The sequence below is a fragment of the Eptatretus burgeri genome, chromosome 16, assembly GCF_056783735.1.
Source record: "Eptatretus burgeri isolate ZD-2024b chromosome 16, Ebu_testis_v1, whole genome shotgun sequence".
Taxonomy (NCBI): domain Eukaryota; kingdom Metazoa; phylum Chordata; class Myxini; order Myxiniformes; family Myxinidae; genus Eptatretus; species Eptatretus burgeri.
Genome location: NC_140976.1, coordinates 66,040,785 through 66,063,718, shown reverse-complemented (window position 1 = coordinate 66,063,718; position 22,934 = coordinate 66,040,785). Strand labels below are relative to the sequence as shown.

Below are 22,934 nucleotides of genomic sequence, written 5' to 3'. Positions count from 1 at the left end.
TGGCAGACAGAATGGCCGAGTGGCATGCACACTCACCTCTAAGCTGCCTATTTTGGGTTTGAATCCCGATCCACCTATAAATTGTCACCCTGGTGTTTCGCAGGCAGGGCGATTCATCAATGTGTGTTCGATCCCTTGGATTGATGTTAAATGGGAGTCCTGTACACCAGCATGAGTTGGTGGACCTTAAACACCCCCATGGTATCCCTCGTGAAGAGTAGGTGAGCTATCACTGACTCCATGAACAAAAAAATTTACAAATTCTTTCCTTGGCTAACTGCTGGGAAGGCAATGGCAAACCACCTAGCATAACCCTTGCCAAAAACTACTTCAGTCGCACTGCCACTCTGTAAAGAATTTCGTACATGTCATCTCATCTCATTGTCTTCAAACAATTGTTACACTTAACAAGGAGGATGAGCATAAATGAGATCTACTGGAATTTTTTAGCAAACCAATTTTGGAACCATTAGGCCATGCTGAGACACTCAATGTGGCATTCGTCTTTCAAGATAACCTACCCTTACACGAGCAACGCAACAATGGTGAAGGCATTTCATTGTTCATCAATCCCAGTTGCCAAGCAGGTGTGAGCTGATAAGTGAAAGTTTGTGTCAAAACTTGGCGTTTGCAGGTGAGCGGAATTGTTGGGCTATTATTACTTTGGTTGCCACACCATTGTCAAAAAGAGGTGGCACGACAATGGATGTTATCAACTGAAAGCTGCTTAGAATATGTCAGCTGCCATTCCAAGCAAGGTCTGGCTGATGTTTGGATCGTTAGCTCTTCATCAGAGCTAACAGGGTTGCGTTAGGCCGTTAGGGTTAGTTGGGTTAGGGTTAGGGTTCGGTTAGCCATGACAGCCTGAGCTATGTGCTTCTGATTTTGATCGAAGGTAGGGATTTTTTTTTTGTGTGTGTGCAAAGTATGTGTAAGTTCATCGATGAGCAAGGGTGGAAAATCCAATTTTAAAATTCCATTATGGGAATATACAAACATTTATATGAAAATTCCAACTGTGGCTTATCCAAGAATATTTCTCCGTGCCAACTTGTTCCTTTGCAAAGGGAAAATTCCATTGTGTACTGAACTGAAAAATATATTATTTTAAAAATATAAAACTGGTTTGAACCAGCTCAAAAATCACTTGAAATGTTAAATTAACTTTTAAAGAAAGTGAAGGATTACTGACTCACCGAGCGGTCTCTCTGTGGAAAGCAAGCGAGGGACATCACCCTCCCTGCAAGTGCCGTTTGCAATTGTAAAACCACATTCTGGGCATTTAATCAAAATCCATCGATGTACTGTCATGGTACAGATGCTTCCTCTTCACCACCATTTATCCCTTACCTGTGGGTTTGTGTCGTTTCTGGGAGTGCGGTTGTGTTATTTTAGTGCGGTTGCGCTCCAAACTGACATCATATGGGTCCTCTGGATTCAATGTCCTTCAAACAGACAGCACAAACACTGATGCATCATTTTGGAGATAGGGTCAACATTCGAACCCAGGTTATCAAAAGTTCAAAGGTAAGTGTGCATACCTGCAAGCTATCCTTGCCAGCCCATAAAAAAACCCACTGATCGTGCTGTGGGTTGGTAATGAACTTTCAAAAAAACATTTCATCGATGACGATGTTGAGACTGACATACTCAGTCTCAACATCATCACACTGAACCACTATGCAAATGTTTGTACTTTAGACCATATTAACCGCATGATGGCAGTTGAGAAGATGATACGACTTGGAGTGGACCTCGCAATTTTACAGATGATCCATAGCTTCCTATGACGGCGGTCTCAGACTGTTCGGTATAATGGACCTTCCTCTCATGTGGAGTACCCCATGGTATGAAAATTGGGGCTGATCATTTTCTTCATGATGATAAATGACCATACACTGGTGGAAATAATTCAGTGATCTCAGTATCGATCCGAGAAGCCTTGCATGCAGTCGCGTTGGACTACTCGATGAGAGGTGTAATGACAATGACGTGACACTTAAGCTGGAGAAATACAGACAAATGCTGATATGATTTCTTCGCAACTTGCCACCGCTTGTTCAGCCAATAATCGATGGTATTTCCCTGGAAACTGTTTGGCGTATCAAGTTCCTCGGTGTCATAATTCAGGGTGATCTCATATGGAATCGACAGGTTGAGTGCATAGTCAGAAATCCCTCGAGGTGTGTACATGTCTTGTGTAAGCTTAAGAAGAATTATGTGAAAGTTGAAGACTTAGTAGTGATCCATTAGATGTACATTCACACCATGCTAGAAATTGGAACAGCTTTACAGATGCGATGACTTCATGTGATGACTTCTCAAGTTGGACACATATTGAGCTGGTTCAAAAGAGACTATTGCGAGTGATCTCTGTTCTAAATCGCCTTTCCCATGTTGACCTTTCACACATTTATAATATTGACTCCTTCACTAACTTGTCGCATTGAACTGTTGACATGATTTGCCAATTCTGTAAGTTTCCAATCGCCACCTTTTCCTCAAATCCGACGACAAACTCTAAACAAGTTGATAAACCGCAAAGTCGAACACATCGCGACAGACAACCCTCCCGTTGCTTTCCTTATTCGACTGTTCAACATCACCATTTGAATTATTTAATATATTTTTGTACTTTGTGATTTGGGGTCGTCATACATTTTTAGTGTTATTTATTGTTTTGTTTCTCTGTTCATGAATGTATTTTTACATTTTTAATTGTCAGTTGGTATTTTTTGGTGTGTACCTTTGATATCCTTGTCAATGTTTTCTTCATCTCCACGTTTTGTTGAATATAGTACAGGTACTGAATTATCTGTTCCATTTTAAGTTTTTCTTTTTTCTTGAAATATAGTTTATTATAATGCTCAAACTTGTATATTCTTTGCAATAGTTTCGATTTTATTTTCCATGTTAATTTTTATTCCATGGTGATTGTTCAATTTACGACTCCTTGGTTCCACTCAAAGCAAAACAAAAAGGTAATAATTTGCTGTGGATTTTCATCAACGTACCACGACAAAATAACAAAAGAGGAAAGTTTATTTCAGAGGTTGATCATGTTCGGTGAGTCAAATTCGATGAGCTAATATCAGTATTATAGATTTGATGCAATTTAACATCCAGATATGCATCATCATACATTTGTCTTTAAACAAATATATATTAACCAAAGCAAAAGGAACCCTGAGAAATCATGTACTGTGAGGAAGGAACATAATTTTATTATACAACATTTACAATTGTTCTTACATACAACAGCATAGAATACTTGTAAATGAAGAGAAAGCTGTTGTAATCAAGAATTTTCATCACACTGTGAAGAAGCTTCATGTGAAATCCACCAAATTGTGAAATGACAATTGGGTTTCTGTTATTGAAGGTGTTGTGGATGAGGTACAACAACACCGCACATTCCTCAACCACATCGCCATTATCTCCAAAATTACAAAAACAAATTAATTACAACTCTTCAGTTCGATGTCGTCTCTTTCAAAAACCTCTCTATCTATAGCCTTGTCAATAACTTTGATCATGTTTATAAACAATTCATTATAAATCAAGAGCTTCAATCTAGCTCGCTTCACCACCAGCAAAAACTTCTGCATAAAAAACATATTACAAGAAATCTAAATTCAAGTTGTTGTTGTTGTTGTCAGAGTTTACAGATGGAAATCTCATTATAAAAAAAGGTATCACTGGCAGAAGATGGACACATGACATATTTACTCACGTTGACATTTTTTGATATTTTAGACAATGTTCTCTGGACTTATGAGTTGCACCATTTGAATGAGGAGTTCATTTTAGGTTTATTTAATGAACGAAGCTAAAAATATATAGATAAAACAACAAAATGAATTTGAGTCAACTGATTTTTATTTATCGTTTATCATTCAACTGATTTTTATCGACAAATGCATTTTCAGCTCTTTATTTAATTGAATGTTTCACATTTTGCAGTCATGCCCAAAGCTTATCAACTCTATCGTTCTGCATTATTATGTGTTATCAAACAAGCAATTAAAATTGTCATTAAATGATACTAGCAGGGATACCCGTGCTCCGCACAGGAATCCCTTGGATGACGGCGGGTCTGAAGGAGTATATGTCACAGTTAATTGTAAAATTGTAGATGCTGCCACCATTATTTTTTTTTTTCATCACCACTATAATATTATATTTTCCCCGCAATGTTTTATATGCAGAAGACTCGAGTTCAAAAATGTTAAGATTTATTGCCACATCAGATAAAAAAAACCATAATGCCTCAACAATGTGAGGCTGGTTTCATGTCATCATTTGCGACTTAATTTATACGTCGGGCATAACCCAGCCTGGCCCAGCGTATTTGATTTATTTACGTCTGTTATCCTGATAAAAAATTATGTTATATTATGTATACGAAGTTACAACGTACCTACGCCCATAACCATTCTATAAAATATCTACATAGCCCATAACCATTTAATTATAAAATATTATACACATATGCCATACGCCATCACCATTCTATTTATATCTGTAATATCTATATATATATATATACAAACCACCACCACCATTTTTTTTATTTCCCACCACCATTTTTATTTATCACCAGCAATGTGTATTTCCTTCATCGCACATCCTATTCCCGTTTATGAAATAACTGAAGTAGCTCAATAATTTTAGTGGAGTGCTCGAGGATAAACAATATTTGATATCTTCCCCTCTGGGGCCAATATGTATAAAGCCAACGATGATCCCACTCTGGAGCATCCCACATATAGCTGACCATGGGAAAAGTAAGGAGTGGATAATTCCAGCCCTGCTACTTTCAATGACTGTCCTTGTGCCTTATTGATAGACATCGCAAAGCACAGGCATACAGGAAATTGTAGTCTCTTAAATTCAATCGTTGAATTTGATGGAATGAGTGGAATTCGCGGAATGAATACATCTCCTTTCGCACATCCTGTCATGATAGCGGCCTCAATAACATGTGGTAGTAGTCTTTTCACAATCAGTTTAGTTCCGTTGCAAAGTTTTGGTGCATCTAGATTACGTAATAACATAATAGGGCATTCAACTTTTAACGACAGATTGTACGGAGGCAATCCTGGTAATTCCAATGAGTTTAGAAATTCTGTGGGATAATGTATAGCTTGCTCAGTATCCAGTGTGGTATCAATAGACTTGTGACTCTGTTGTTCGCCTGGAACTACTTGTAATAACTGATGGTTTATTACACGGACTGTTTCATTAAGTGGAGCCAGGATTGTTCTTTCACAGAGCCACTGTATGTTTTTGTAATTAGTCGCTAAATTGGGATACACATGAGCCTCTAATTCTTCCATAGATGAAACTATTGTACCACAGTCATCGGGAATAGATATTACATCATTTTTGTTCGGGATTTCACTATTTCCAAGTTTGAGAAGTAATTGTGCGAAATTGCCAGCATCTAAATCACCATATAATTTGACCCTCATATTTGTTGTTAGATGGATAGTTTGTACGAATGTCCAGAGGTATGAAGATTTTTATACTGGCTTTCATTTCATCAGCTGGAGTGCCACGGGGTACTACAGGTAAAGTTTGTCTGAAATCGCCAGAAATAACCAGTGTAACTCCATCTATAGGCAGGTCTACTCCTCTTAAATCTCGCATAGTTCTATCTAATGCTTCGAATGCATCCTTAGGCGATATCGTAGCTTCATCCAAAACTATGAGGTCACAATTCTTCAGCACTTTTGCTGCTTCAGTTTGTTTGCCAATGCCACAAACCGGATATTCCATTGTAGCTAAGTCGAGAGGCAATTTGAAAGCAGAATGCGCTGTGTGGCCACCTGAAAGTAGTGTTGTGGCTATACTGGATGAAGCAACAGCTTATGCGATCTTTTTCTGGCTCCTCATCTTAGCAAGCAAAAGGTTGAGGACAAATGTTTTGCCAGTACCACCTGGGGCATCCAAGAAAAATATCACACCACTTCCCTCTTGAACTGCTTCAGAAATCAGTTGATATGCATTACTCTGATCCTGTACCAGAAGCGGCTCATTGTCAGAAACAAACTTTGCGAGAGTATCTGTGTTGTAGTTTGTTTCATGGAACCATTCTCTACTGATGGTTGTGCTTTCAGACCTATTAGAAGAGGGAAGTCCCCACTTAGTTAAATCTTTCCCGCTCATGTATAATACCAAATCTTCAATGTATATCAGAGCCTCATTGAACATATCTGGTGTGTACTGGATACGGTATAATAGACATACGGTAATTTTTGCATAGGCCTATACACTATAAATAAAGGTTGATCGACTTACGACCAAATCGACTTCCGATTGGTCGATCGGAACCGATCATTGTCGTAAGTCGACGACTACCTGTATGTACAATAAAATATGACTTGTGTTAATCATGCATTAAAAGCGGCGTTTGTTGATGTGAATAGGGCCTATGATAAGTGTGTCGAATGCATAAGTCATAATTCGGAAACGGGAATTCGGAATTAACTGCAGCACTATTTTTTCATTCTATTTGCAAATGGCATTGGCCCCATGTCAATCGGCTGAACTTGAAAAATTAACGTTACGAAAAGTGTGTCGAATGCATAAGTCATAATTCGGAAACCAGGAAGTCGGAAGTCATTGTCCTCAATTGACTGTAGTATTAATTTCTCATTCTCTAGCAAATTCCGTTGGTCCCATGTCAATCGGCTGAACTTGAAAAATTAACGTTACGCAATCAGGTGATGACGTCATAATTCGGAAACCGGGAAGTCGGAAGTCATTGTCTTCAATTGACTGTAGCATTATTTTTTCATTCTATTGCAAATGGCGTTGGCCCCATGTCAATCGGCTGAACTTGAAAAATTAATGTTACGCAATCAGGTGATGACGTCATAATTCGGAAACCGGAAGTCGGAAGTACAATTCTTTTACATCGAGACACTCCCGGGTACATGTTCTGTCAGCATGTGAAGTTTGGTGAGGAGCAGTCCAGTACTTTTCGCGTGTATACGTCACAGACAAACACACACACAGACACACAGACAGACACACTTTCAACTTTATATATATATATATATATATATATATATAGATATCAATCTTAATCACACATTTCTTTACAATTGACCTTGAGAAAATAAATTCAGTCATTACATATCTCTTTATCTCCTGTTTAAATTTCCCTCTGACTTTCTTACTATTCTTTGGGTGTTCCTCAAAAAATGAAAGTATCATGTGCCGTGTCTTTTTAAATATCATTGGTTTTGATAACCACAATAAAACTATCAGTATTGATCTGTACTAATAACACAAGGAAATCAGACACAGGTGGAGGCCATTCAGCCCATAAACACCACACTAATTTATCAACACGAGATCAAAATAAGAAAATGCAAATTGTTTTATTATGATTATTATTATTTTAATAAATGTCATTTGTCTTTATATCCTTTTTCAATTATCTTTTTGTGAATATTTTAATGTAATGGAGAATTTTTAAACCCACATATGTCAGTGTTGTAATTTAATGTTTTCTTTATTTGTATGAATTTTCAAGTCAACAAGTTGAACATAATCTTACATCCGCTGCCCTTCCTTGTATTTCCCTTCGATATTATGAATGCCAAGTTATTCATCAGTTTGTAAAACTCCTCTTCAAAACTGCACTTTCCATTCTCTCTTTATTACTTGTTCAACCATTGGGAACTTATAATCAGTTGTCAGCTCTCACGTTATTCAAGTTTATCTTAAACACAAGCCCAAGCTGAGCCCTGTGATGGGTAAGAATAGTAATGATGATGATATTTATAACAAAGAACGAGAATTGCTTTGCAATACATGTCCCCTACCAATGTGATCTTTTCTAAGTCCAAAAAGGGTGTAACTCTGTGAAAAATTGACAAAACGTCCTGAAACTCGAACTTGTTTTGTAACTTATCACAATAAAGCCATGTACCAAGTTTCAGTTGAATATGTTAACAGGAGTGGGGAAAAAAGTCTAAAAAAAAACTACAGGTGGGATGGACAGACAGAGAGTGAACCTATTGTCCCCTCCGGTAAAACCGGAAGGGGACTAATAATATTTACAATCATAATAATAATAATATAGTTTGTGCACCATGCTCGATACAGAGTATAGGTTGTGCCAAAGCAGTTTCTTGTCTGGGATTACAATCCTGGACGGGTTGTCACTCCAACACAGCATACTCGATTGAGTGGACATAGGAATTTGTAATTCGTTTCGGGTGCCGGTGATAACACGCATAATCTTCATGAAAGACACCGTCGAGATCTTCAATGCCCACCAACGAAACGAATACTGGCAGATAGAACGTGCAGTTTAACGTCCATCCGAGGGACGTCACAAACGCTGATGGAATGCCCCACGTGTAAAACACCAAGAAAACAGTTTATTGCTGAATCTAGATTAAAACCCAAGTTGGAGAGCTCAAAACGAGTGCTCATACCTCTTGGCTATCCTTTCTAGCTCGCATTTCTATCTTGTCTTTATCAAAATAATTTCAAGATTTTAAAATGTTTTAAGGTTCTGTAGACCACCCAGAATGGCTTAGAGATATCCGCATTGTCCTCTGAACTGTCGAGCATGGCTTCAAATCTTGGTCTAATTATAGTGTAAACTGTCATCCTGTTGTGTCTCGTGCAGGGCGATTCATCCCCTCGTATGGACTTTAAACTGGGTGTCCCATCTGCTCGCATTAGTTGATGGACTTTAAGGATTGCACAGTGTCCTCCGCAAAGAGGAGGCGAGTTCATGCCAGAACTCTGGACAAATTACAAATTCCTGTCCCGAATGCTGGGAAGGCAATGACAAACTACCCAGCATAATCGTTGGCCAGTTACTGCTGGAGAAGCATGACTAGCACTCTGTAAAGAGTCTGGTGCATTGATGAATGTTTTGTGCTAGTTTCTCCAATGAGCTGAGCTCAATCCTCACATAATATTAGCATTCTCTTGATTTGAGAATGATAGATACTTTTCTTCGTTGTTCATAATTAACTGTATTTCCCTTGTTTATTGTCCCAGTACTTTAATCAATGTGTGTCGGTAGAACAATGAATGTAATCAATGGAATGTTGATTGAGGAGGTATACTCACCATCGCTGGAAGCAAGGACAAGCTGACGTTTTGGGCATTAACCCTTCATCGGAGAAAAAAAAAAGAGGGTTACTGCTTTTGTTTTTGTTTTTTTTTTGTCTGACATAGGTTGTAACCTCATCAACGTTTTGTTGATTTTATCCAATGGAAAAATTATTCGTTTGTTGAACCTTCAGATTGCAAGAGTTGTGAGCAGATCCTTTAAATATTCTTGTTAGATGAGATTGGTTTCCAACTTTCAAGTCATTTTGATAAATCCATTTCCACAAACATTACACCGTTCATCATAATAAAAAAAATCTGAACGTGGACGGTGTTAAAGTCTCTCTCTGAATGCTGTTCAAGTTCATTACATCAGACAAGTCCATTTAGTAAAAAAAATGAATGATCATTCTGATTCCATACATTGGTCTCTGCCTGTCCGCCGACGCAGGCCGACACCATGCCTTCACCAGAAACACTAGCTCTTCAACAAAACGACATTTAGTAAAATAGGGACGTCTGGTGGAGGAGATTAATTTTACCATCAATCTTAACAATGATACTGATTTTGTTTTCTGATAATTTATTCCGAGACCATCGAAGATGTGAAAATGTGAATTTAAGTTCCATACATAGCCATTGTTCAACGGAGAGAATAGAATCATAAAGGATGCAATGTCATCATGTTCAAGAGTGATTCCTGTTTCAAGGATAAATGGAATATGAACAATACGATATTTATAAGATTATAAACTTCTTTGTTTGCTCACTAGTGGCAGCCGTGAACTTTGTTTCTCCTCTGGGGGTCGCTTGCTGTTGCCAAATCCCTTGTTTAAGCTACAATGGGTTGTTTTCCTGCCAAACTCCTGAAATGTTTCAGACTTTAAGCTCTAAAGCCCATCTTTAATATAAACATAAAGTTTACTCTTAAGGACACAGCTGTAAAGTTTAAAAAAATTTTTTTAAACCTTCCACCAAACAGAAAGAAGGGAAGAATTATCTGATCTACAAGTGATATACATATATATATATATATATATATATATATATATATATATATATATATGTATTTTTATATACTATTCGATATATATATATATATATATCTTCTCACTACCAAAAATAGGACGTTTGATCATGTGACTTTACCATCTACCAGGTTTGGAGTTCAATTTTCAACTTGATGCCCCGATTGCCAAAGATTAGGGGCTTTGTGAGAGGGGAGATTGAGTGGAATTTCTCTTTATAACCTCCACCATCGAAGGTGAAGGAGGTTATGTTTGTACCTCTTTCTGTCTGTTTGTTTGCGTGCAGAATATCTCAAAAAGTTTTGGACAGGTTCGGTGTGTGAGAAGGACAAATTGATTCAATTTTGGTGAAGATCCAGATCCAACTACAAGAATTTTTCAAGTGGTTCTTCACCATTGAGAGATAGAGCTAAACCGATATATAGCACGATACCTCAAGAAGTTGCGGATGGATTTGAATGAAACTTGGTGGAGAGGTTGGGTGTGCGACAAGGAAGAATTGATTGGATTTTGGTGAATATCCGAATCCGGATGCTGATACGAGAATTATTTAATTTTTTTAAGTGATTCTTCACCATTCAGAGATAAGGCTCAAAAACGATATAGTACTGCATAGCATGATATTTCAAAAATGTATCGGGCCGGTTATATGTTCTCGTGGATCAGGCATTACGTGGTGGTGGTATGCGCTCTATCGAGTGCCTTTGTAGTTAACAAATTTAATCGATCAAAAACTCGAACTATAACATATTTAAAGACTAAAGCCTGAGATGTATGTTCTTACTTGCTCTTCATCAAATATTTGGTCTCATCAGCTCAAGAAACGAGGGATGCAAGTGAACCCAACAACAAGCTTAGTAGCAAAATATAATTAATGATTCAAGTTGATGAACACAAATATTGAGATCAAGGGAGAGAATTAAATTGGTGAAGACAGCTATAACTGACACGAAAGAGAGAATAAGAAACAGTAATCACAGAACAAAAGAGTCGGTAATGAAATAAAAAAAAGAACAACAAAACCATGGGAAGACAAATAAATGAAGGGACACAAAAAGACCGCCGGTCCCAAATATTACCACCCGGCAGACCCCAGACACAGCAAAAAAGGTTTTCCCAAAGGAGTTGCTACCCTCCTTCCCCTTCCCTCGCCCAACTTCAAAATAACCAAACAACAACATACTACAGCGGTAGGAGCGGGCATTGCAACAAGATTCACCGGAGATTCCCAGAGAAGCACGATAAACACAATTGCAGCAGATCCTCACAGGAAGACAGCAAAGACATCCTGCTTGTGTGGCTTTCAGTGAGGGCAGCGGAGCGTGTAGGTCCGCGGCTGGAAGAATTAGCGGAACGTCGACTGAGAGTGCGGTGCCAGCAATAAATCCCACGGAGGGACCATGATCCGCCATAGCCGACACTCTTTTAGTTGCTTCGACAGGATAGGAAGGATTTCAAATTTAATAAGGTTCAGAAAAAGAGCGAGATATGGTGAATCATCTCACTATATGTGCAAATGTTTCCTTATAAAATCTATCATTATCACATGAACAATGTGTGGCATCAATGATTTCAGAGGCAAAAGCTGGTGAAGCATACATAACTCGAGCCTGCCACAAGATACATCTGCAGTTTCAGCCACAAAACCGCTATCTCATCCACCATATCCCAATGGCACTGAGACCGTAATAGCCAAGGAAGGGGAATGTTGCAAGCTGTGTACAAGTTTGCAATTTGTCCAGGGGTACCTTATATTTGAGTCTGTTTTAGCAGGCAGGACAGCCGGATAAGGTCGCCTTCGACAAAGTTGTGTGCACTTTTATAGTCATGTCTAATCCATTGGAGAATCGCACTCAGATCAGATGTCTCTATCGCGATTGCACATTGGCAATGACTTGTCCTTCCATCCCTCAATTAACTATTTATTGTTCACTTGGAAGATAAACTGATGATTCCATAGTCACCACTTAATTTGGACATTGTGGTTGAGAGAATTAATTGTTCCATCTTCTTGTTCTCTTGCAGAGTTGATCGGCTTCAGTGTATATTCCGCAACAACAATTGTTTACTTTCCTTTTGCCTTTATAAACATTCTTAAGAGCCTCTTTTTCTAGTTCTGCTTGCTTGACAAGTCCAGGTCTTTCAAAGGTCTTTCTCGCAACATATTCCGTCGAACGAAGTTTTCAAAGACTAAACATAACTTCCATAAGGATGTGAGACATGGCCACCGATGAAGAAGGCCATTAGGAGATAACCACTGTGCTACCTTTTCACCACGCTCTCTTTTTGAAGGATTGTCAGTTTTAAATTTCATCACAACTCAACATACATATACTGTATTGGGAAGTTTAATTATTTTAGCATTCCTCTACCAAACTGCAATGAAGGAAGTCAGTGTTGTAATCCGATGTTGTCGTTTTCTATGCATCCTGTGGCTGCTTAGCTGCATCATTTTCTGCAGTGCGGCTGTGCCGCTTATGCAGTGCCCATGTTACGAGTAAGCCGGTACTCATTTTGCCGACATCAGAAGGATGACAGGCTGGGACCACCCACCTGGTGTTATTGACAGGGGCTAAAACTCAAGACCGTAATATCTTAAGCCGGCCGCCTTAACCGTTAAGCCAATACCAGGCGTTGTGATACTTTGATAGAGGAATACAAAGATGCTGTATTTGTTTAACAAAATACATACAGATACACAACCTGTTTTGGCAATGGATGTGAATAACCAGAAATGAAACTGCAGTAAATGCAAACAAAGCACAGTGTATCTGCACGCGGATTCAGATGCTTATCCAAATCTATTTTTTAGTCTTCTACCATCTCTACACCCACTTCTCTTCCTGTTGAGAGTCAGAAGCTTTCATAGTACAAAAATGAAATGGTGAACATATTCCGTGATCATGTATTTGACACACAACCATCGGAATAATGAAATAATGCACCAAATAGTGGATGAGATGAAATGAACCGCATCGTTCTCCCTCAGCTGCATCCTGTCTGCCTGGAAGACAGCTGTCAACACTGCCATTTCACGAGGAGACAAAACCTGACCGGGAACCACAGGTTAAGTGACTAAATGGAACAGGAAACGAACGAAGGTAGAGCAAAAGTGAAACTAACACTTTACAAAAAGTTAAGTAACATTAAACCACGATGATGATGATGATGAACAACAAATCCTCTCAACTGCAGACCAGTGAGCTTCCAATGATATGCAAGACCATGGAATCCATCATCAGTTATCCTGACATCAAATATTTCCTTCAAATGGCTTCATCTCTGACCGTTGGTTTCGAGTCTGTCTGGGTTATTCATCTTTGGATCCGTTATTTCATCTCTTCCCACAGTGGTGAGAGAGTCTAAATTTCAATCAAGTCAGTCCATCCCTATCTGTGTCTCTTAGATTCTGATCAATCGAAGGCTGTGGACAATATTAGTAACAGTAATGACAGGACTGGGAGATAATTATAATCTCCCAGTCCTGTTACTCTCACATCATAAACAAGTTGGTGACCTCTGAGTTGGTTTGTTTTTTAACCACCTCTCCCCAGATTGAGCTCCCTCTGTTCTTTCAGGTGTCTGACCCTCCCCAACTCCTCCAGGACACACATGTTCTTCCAGTAACCACCACCTGATTAAACTCCCAAAATTCAGGTTTACTGCCCACCTCCTCTTTTGTCCCATTTTTGGAAGTTCTTTGCTGAAGCAAAACAAAAACGTTTCCATTTAAGTTTGACCAACATACAAGCAGTGGCATCCTCCATGCATACCTGTGATTAACCTAAACAACCAATCTGCCTTGCTTAGTGGGATGGAAGAATATGTGCATCCTGGATGAGCCGGGGAGGGTCAGAGAGATACGAGAGCAGCGGGACCAAAACTGCAAGAGGCAGTAAAGGAAACATCATATCTAGAGCAACAGAAATGAGAATGTAACTTTAAATTGAACAGGAAACAAAGAAAGAGCAATGTTTTCAGAAAAAAAAAACCTAGTATCAACAGTTGTTTTGATCAAAATTTATCAACAAATTGAAGTGGAGTTAACGGCATACCCATGACAGTGGAAAGGAAAACAGGCCGACATTTGGATATTTTGCCTCGACCAACTTTCTTCCTGTGCCCAAATTAGGGCTGATTAAACTCCCTTGTCATCTTGGAATTTGACCAATAATGAGAGTCTCAACTTCCTATAATACAAGTCAAACTTATTCAAGCAACAACTATTGCAAAACTTGCAATAATCAAACATTGTGTATCACAATAAACTACTGATCATTTGGGCTCAAACGATTGTGTGGAATTGCATCGAAATGCTTTGTCTTCCATGTTAGTGGAATTATATAATTATTACCTCTGCACAGAAGGTGGATGGAGGTTATATTTTCACCCCTGGATGGTTGTCTGTCTGTCTGTCTGTCTGTCTGTCAGAAGGCTATTTCAAAAAGTTATGGACGGATTCGGAAGAAACTTGGTGGAGATGATTCGTGTGTGCCAAGGACAATTTGATAGATTTTTGTGAAGATCAAGATCCGGGTCCGGATACTAGAATGTAAAAATTTTAAGTGATTCTTCAGCATTACAAGATGGGTCCAAAAACTATATATTGCACATTGTCTCAAAAAAACTGTGGACGGATTACAACAAAACATGGTCGATGATTTGGGTAGGTGACAAGAACAAGCCGATTCGATTTTTGGTTCATATCCGGTCCGTTTTGGTTCGGATCTGGCGTATCAATGGATACAAAATATAAACAGTTCAACCTAGTGGAGGTGTGCGCTCTACCGAGTGATGTTGTAGTGATTCCTGCTTTGTCACCAATTCTCCCACTTAGGTTGGTGTGTGTGTGTGTGTGTGTGTGTGTGTGTGTGTGTGTGTGTGTGTGTGTGTGTGTGTGTGTGTGTGTGTGTGTGTGTGTGTGTGTGTACGTACAATTTGCACAATGTATAGACACAAATTGTGATGAGACGTGAACAATTTTTCTACTTTGTTGCCCAGCCTTCCAAAACCAAGTAGTTTTGTATAATAACAACATAAATATTATATATATATATATATATATATGCTTCCTCGAAATGTCATAATGAGGTCGCAATATCAGTTCTGCAATGAATATGGAAGATAAAAGTGATGCCAAATTCTGCAAAGAAATGGAAAGTAGTGAAACAGATTTTTGTGATAAAATAAGTTTTTTTTTTTTTTTAATACGATCAGCCTATCAAAACCTATCAGCCTTTCAAACCACATTTGCACGACGTTGGCAAATTTGCTCGCACAATCTGCCATCTCAATATTGTTTTTCCTACAATTGTGAAACGAATAGTCCAAATATTTTTGCCAACAATATCATTTCCTGGGGCTTGTAAATGATTTGGGGAAAAAAAAACCCAAAAAAACTGATAAAACAACACATTCTCAGCACAACATACCTCATCAAGATTCGGTTTCTTGGATTGATACAAAGGGATCGTAAAGCATTTGTTGATTGACATAGCATGGTTGGATTATGGTGTGCAATTTTTTTGGGGGGCAGTCAGTATATAACTGTTACCTGTGCAAGTACGAATTTACAAAATGAACATTCAAATGTTTCTTTCCACTGTGATAGCTATTTATGTCACCACCCGGTGAAAGTCAACATATTGGAATTGTTTGACTACAACACAACAAAGTCCTCATCGGCTATACAGCACAGACGAAATGGCTGGTGGGATATAACAACAAATAATACTACTATTAATATGAACATTTATCGTGTGCCAATTTCCATGAAGTAATGATGCTCACGGCGCATCACAGAATAAAAATTCGATTACTAAGCTAAGTGTTTGAAACGTCTTTATCTATCATAATAATAAAGGTCAGTGTGTCAGTCAATCAATCAGTCAGTGTGTGTCAGTGTGTGTGTGTGTGTCGGTGTGTCTCCTCCATAACTCCAAAACCATGAAACCGAGCAGCCACAACTACATGCATGCATACTAAGGGAACTCAAAGGAAGTGCATGACTGAAAATTGGATGTTTGGGTTCATGAAAACACCTCTTTTGAAGATGAGTAAAGGTATTATTTAATTATTTCCTTTATCAAGGCTCATCTTTGGTCACCTCACTGGGGTATTAATTCACCAATTTTTTTGGCCTGCTAAACAATGCCTTGACTTGAAACAGGCCACAACGATCTCTTAACGATAAAGTTGTATTTTCCACTTTCCTCACTCATGTCATCGAATCCCTGTTCATCACTGTTGCTTGGTTTGGTATATGCCCTGAGGCCAAGAGGGAAGTTTTCATTTTTGTAAGAATCGGCCTTTGCCATGCTTCATAATCGCTGGGAAAAGGTCCGTGTTCACAAGAATAAGCCCATTTAATGTTGGTGATGCATTTAAGAAAATTTCTTCAATAAACAGCATGTAGTACAATGTGTACAGCATGTAGATCTACCGATCTACATGCTGTACACATATAACATGATCAAATTGTTGTTGAGCGATATGAAGGGCTCATTTAAGCAATGAGCAAATGTGCGTGTGTGTGTGTGTGTGTGTGTGTGTGTGTGTGTGTGTGTGTGTGTGTGTGTGTGTGTCTGTGACCAGTTTCTCGACAACCAATTGTCCGATTTAATTGAAACTTGCCAGGTATATTGCTGGGGACCTGAGGATGTGCCTTTTCAAGGTTTGATATTAATCGGATAAGTGCTTCCCAAGTTATGGCCATTTATTTACCAACCAATGACAGGACACGTTGCTGCATCGACGTGGCCGATGGGGAAGAGAACCTCAGCCGCGTTCGCCATTACGGGTTTTTTCTCTTCTCTTTGTGTTTTTCCTTGCGAAAAGGCAAAATACGTTAGCGCTAATTGAATAATTGGCCATTAAAACTAATAATTTCTCAAAACGTTGGCAGATCCAGCAGCCTCCGCATTCTTACGCTGGACGAGGAAACAAAGAAGAAGCGCCGTTTCCTCAGCAATGTTGTTTATGAAGACGTGCTCACGAGATAAAGGTGTGTACAAGTTGTCGCGATCCCGGCTGTTAATATCTTCCAGCACGGAATACTGACGTTAATGTCCGAGCTTCAAGCAGTCCACGTGTGGACAAAGAGAACAACTAAACACACCACTGTGTTTCAAATCGGCCTCTAGGGGTAGGCACGGTATTTTATTGGCTCCATCTCAAAAATGTCTGGTAACAGAATTGAATACACAGATCTGGAGTAACAGATCTGGAGCTCGATATATTTTTCCACTCACGATCTGAGAGCCACGTCTGTTGCCAGCAATGGTGCCCCGGCTCTGACACGGTCCACCCACCACGTGCCGACGAGGCAACCAATCCCTGGGAGCCTGAAAAAGGTCACGTGACGTTGTGGGCGGGGCATTAAATTTGGTGAGAAAATGGTTTTTCTCACAGTGTAGACAATTTTTATTATTATTTATTTATTGAAGAAAAATTGTTCCGAAAATAATTTATCAAAAAAAAAAATAAAAAGTGCACAACTTTTTTTTTTGTTTCCAACAGCCCTTATTCAGATGACGTCACCGGTCATGTGACTGTGGCAGCTCCGCCATATTTAGTGGCAAGAAAGTATTACCGCGTCCATAACAACCGATAGTCTCCACTTCAACGACGCCGTTATTTCCAAGTAAGCAAATTTTTTTTCTGCAAATGAGTAAGACTCGTTGTGCCCCGGGATGTACTCAGCGATATACTAAAAGGCTCCAGAGTGCAGTTTTACCGCTTTCCCGCTGAAATCTTTGGATATCGGTTCTGAGGAGAGAAAAAAATGGCGACCTGGCGAACCTGACTGGTTGTGCGGCCTTCATTTTGTCTCCGGTAAGTAACTAATTTCTGATACGTTATTTCAGTAGTTGTTATTAAATAGCCGGTGGTTACAAAATATTGTCTGATTTGTATCATTAAAATGAATTGTATCCCTTGTTTTATTGACAGAATGAGATAGGCTACATCGCCTTTCTCACAGCAGTCAGGTTAAAAAAAAAAAGTGACGGTGGTTGCTGAACAAAACAAGCAACAACGAATGTACTACAATAGTGAAATGATGGAAAACAGGCTTAACCTTTGCCCTCACGATAATACAGTTCTTGTCAGCTTTCGTCGAGATTATGTCACTAACAAACCCGGCGACATAACATGAGTAGGCGTCCTTACTCGTGAAGGCTTTCGGGCTGGCTTGAGTGGAAGGACTCGGCGTTTCAAAGAGGTAAACACAGATGTCAAGGAAAACGATTTGAGGCCAAAATTTCCTTTCTGTTGTCCATTTATCCTTTGAAATAATGTAAGGATCTTCACGAAGACCACACAGCTTCAGTTTTTCGCAGTACCTCTTCTTAGAAACATCATCTAATCCATGGAAATAGCCCAGAAGTTCGTGTGACACGTGCGTGATGGCCATGATTTTTTTTGCCACTCAATATGGCAGAGCCTTACCTTTTGCTGTGACGTCAATCGCTTAGTGCGTAGGGTCAATTGTCAAAACGTTGTGGCCTTTGGAAGTGTTAAGGAATTCAGCTCCACTCAACATGCTTGCCAACGAAATGCATCTCAATTTGGTGGCATTCTTTGCAAACTTTTTTTTTTAAACTATTTTCAAACTAAAACAATTCGAACATAGAATACCTAATGACACTGTACTTTCAGGTCTCCTACAAATCCTACCCTGTCGCCTCACCGTGGCGTAGGAGTGGCAATGGGCAATGGCAGCGAATGTCATGGCGAGCAAAGACGAGGTAAACTTGATTTTAATTTTGATTTTAATCAACTCTGTGTGTGTAAGTATCACAGCAGTTGCTACTTCAATGAAAGCGATAATTCGTGGAATGATGTGAACATTCCGTACGGGCACGCACCATTTCTGGATAGTGATGACTTGCTGTATTCTAATAATTTCTCGATTTCTTATGCGCATTTATAGATAAACACAATGCCGCAATCCAGTCGTCGTTTACGAGAGCGAAGGAACGGCCTGTGTGGTTGTTTGAAGGTTTTTTGTTTTTGTTTTTTTTTGCACGTACGGGCACACGAGAGCGAAGGAACGGCCTGTGTTTGTTGTTTCTGGCACGCGGTTTGAAAGTTTTTTTTTGTATGTACGGTCATGCACGTACGGCCACGCACGTACGGGCACACGAGAGTGAAGGAACAGCTTGTGTGGTTGTTTCTGGCAAGCGGTTTTAAAGCATATATATATATATATATATATATATATATATATATATATATATATATATATATATATATATATATATATATATATATACATTTTGCATGTACGGGCACGTGAGAGCGAAGGAATGGCCTGTGTGGTTGTTGTTTCTGGCACGCAGTTTGAAAGTTGTTTTTTAGGGGGGGGGTTGCACATACGGCCACGCACCTACGCTCACACACCTACGGGCATGCACGAGTCTATAATTCCAGCAGTGTGTGTTGTGTGTGTGTGTGTGTGTGTCTGTGACCGCTGTTTCTCGACAACCACTGGTCCGATCTAATTGAAACTTGCCAGGTATATTGCTGGGGCCCTGTGGATGTGTCTTTTCAAGGTTTGATATTAATCGGACAAGTGCTTCCCAAGTTATGGCCATTTATTTACCAACCAATGAAAGTACACGTGGCTGCATAGGCCGGCGCGTGGCCGGCCGACGATGACGTCACGTGCCGTTCCGGTTTCGATGGGGATCGGTGCCTTGGTTACCATGGCATAGGAGAGTCAATGGTCAATGGCAGCGAATGTCATGGCAAGCAAAGGCAGGGAGGTAAACTTGATTTTAATTTGGATTTTAATTAACTCTGTGTGTGTGTAAGTATCACAGCAGTTGTTACTTCAATGCAAGTGAACATTCTGTACGGGCACGCACCACTTCCTGATAGTGATGACAATGTATTCTAATAATTTCTCGATTTCTTATGCACATTTATAGATAAACACAATGCCCCCAATCCAGTCGTCGTTTACAAGATCGATGGAACGGCCTGTGTGGTTGTTTGAAAGTTTTTTTTTTTTGGTTGGGCATGCACGTACGGGCATGCGAGAGTGAAGGAATGGCCTGTGGTTGTTTCTGGCTCGCGGTTTGAAAGTTTTTTTTGGGGGGTTTGCATGCACGTACGGGCATGTGAGAGTGAAAGAACGGCCTGTGTGTTTGTTTCTGGGTCGCGGTTTGAATTTTTTTTTTTTTTTGGCACGTACGGCCACGCACGTACGAGCACGTACTAGTAGATATAAATATATATGTCTATGTCTTTGTCTTTGTCTACATATATATGTCTATTTAAAAAAAAATATGGGTCTGGCCATTCATGTGAAGGTCAATTTGACACGTCACCTCCCTAAACATCGTTGCAGACCAGGTACACCCCTTCATGGCAATGGTATTCCCTGATGGCAGTGGCCTCTTTCAGCAGGATAATGCGCCCTGCCACACTACACACATTGTTCGGGAATGGTTTGAGGAACATGATGAGGTGTTCACGGTGTTGCCCTGGCCTCCAAATTTTCCAGATCTCAATCCGATTGAGCATCTGTGGGATGTGCTGGACCGACAAGTCCGAGCCACGGCGGCTCCACCTCGCATCTTACAGGACTTGAAGGATCTGCTATTAATATTTTGGTTCCAGATATCACAGGACACCTTCAGGGGTCTTGGAGAGTCTATGCCTCGGCGGGTCGGCACTGTTTTGGCGGCACAAAGAGGACCAACAGCATATTAGGCAGGTGGTCATAATGCTTTGGTGTGTGTGTGTGTGTGTGTGTGTGTGTGTGTGTGTGTGTGTGTGTGTGTGTGTGTGTGTGTGTGTGTGTGTGTGTGTGTGTGTGTGTGTGTATGTATATATATATATATATATATATATATATATATGTGTTTATGTATATATAGTCTTCCATAATCTTGTTGTTGAAAAATAACCCCAGTCAAAAATGCACAAACTGGCTCGCACCATGGCGACAGCCAACCGATTATTCACATAAATCCCCCTCAACTGAGACGCCACACTGCCATCTGTGCAGAGACAAGACCACGCTGCGAGAGACAGACAGACAGACAGACAGACAGACAGACAGACAGACAGACCCTTCCTGCATCCTCTCCATGCTCTCCACACCTTGTGGCCCACGGACACGCCTCAACGGCTTCACCTATAAGTTCAGCAGCTTCCCAGCCTCAACTGACGTCCATATAGTTTACCCACATATTTTTTACCACTGCACCACTGAATTTAGCCTCTTGATTAAATGTTAGCGTCTTCATGTCATTAATACCCTCTTACTCTGAAGAACGGAAAAGAAAGAGAGAGGGGGGAGGACAAAGTTGGTGTTGGGGTGGGGAGAGGGGAGGGATGGTGGAAAAGAAGGGACAGTCTTTTTTTGTCCTTTTTAAGACCCTTTCGACACTACAGTACACCCTATAGACCCCTTCAACACTTCAGACCCATTCAACCTTCTGACCCTTTAAACCCCTTCGACCTTTTAACACCTTTTCTTTAGACCTTTTGAGACCCTTCAGAAGGCCTGGTGTTGGCTCAGTGGTTGGGGGTGGCAGCTTGGGATCCTAGGGTCCTGAGTTCAAGCCCCGTCGGCCGCTGAATTAATACACCAGGGGGTTGACTCAGCCTGTCATCCTTCTGAGGTCGGCGAAATGAGTACCAGTTCCAGTGTGTGTACTGGTAGAGGGGCACTGCATCAGCGACACAGTCGCGCTTCAAGAAATGATAGCTACCCTGGCAGCTAAGCTGCCATACGACCACCACCACCCTTCAGACATTTACATCCTTCATACCTTTTAAACCCTATATGCCATACAGACCCGTTAGACTATTGAGACCTGTTAGACCCTCACTACTTTTGGAACTTAACCTTTAGACCTTTAGATCCCTTAGGCTCCACAGACCTTTAGACACTTTAAATGCTATATAGACCCGACAGACCCCTTACACCTTTTTTTTTTTTACCTCTTGAGACTCCTTCAACACTTTAGATTGGACTGCTTTAGACCCTTACAGCCTTTCGAAGTTAGATCATTTGGAACTCTCAGACCTCTTCGACTATAAAGACTCATACTACTATTGGAATGTACCCTTTTGACGCTTTGGACCTTTACACCCTTTAAACTCCGATGGAACATTTAGACCTCATATGACCCTTTATACCTTTAGTCCTTTTTAAGACCCCATCAACACTTTAGACCTGAGAGTCCTTTTTAAGACCCTATAAACACTTTAGACCTTTTAGTCCTTTTAAGACCCTTTCAACACTTTTGACACTTATACCCTTTAGACCTCTTAGACCACTTTAGACCCTTACACCCTTTAGACCTCTTAGACCACTTTAGACCCATACTCTTTACACTCTTTTAGGGTCTAAAAGGGTTTACAGGTCCTTTCACGAGACAAAAACGAATGTAATGTTTTTCATCAATTCAGGACCCGCTCATCCTGCACAGTTTTCACTGCACAAACACAATCATGTGTTGTAATTTTTAAAGTAATTCTTCACCATTGATAGATCGGTCAAAACGAATATGTGGCATGATGTCTCAAAAAGTTGAGGACGGATTCGGATGAAACTTGGTGGACAGGTTGGGTGTGCGACGAGGCCACATTCACTCGATTTTGGTGAAGACCCGGATGTGGCTTCATGACAGTGTATCTCCTTATTTTACAAACGGAGGTTGTGGGGTATTCCTGCCTTTCTCATGATCCTATCCTTCCTCCTTTGTCTCATTGTTTATAATCCCGAAATTTGTCTCATGCTGCACGTATCGGCGTGCTCTCTTGGTATTCCAATTTGAGTGGTTAAAGACTTGTTTCTTT

The 22,934-nt window shown here is 40.0% G+C and overlaps 1 long non-coding RNA gene across 1 annotated transcript in view; it reads left to right on the top strand.

Moving 5' to 3' along the window:
- The first annotated feature begins 716 nt into the window (after positions 1 to 716).
- The window catches only part of LOC147011239 (uncharacterized), a 202,695-nt gene continuing 180,477 nt past the window's right edge, over positions 717 to 22,934 (top strand). The window contains exon 1 of the long non-coding RNA XR_015052291.1: positions 717 to 895. This is a non-coding gene — a long non-coding RNA (uncharacterized LOC147011239). The remainder of the gene's footprint in view (positions 896 to 22,934) is intronic.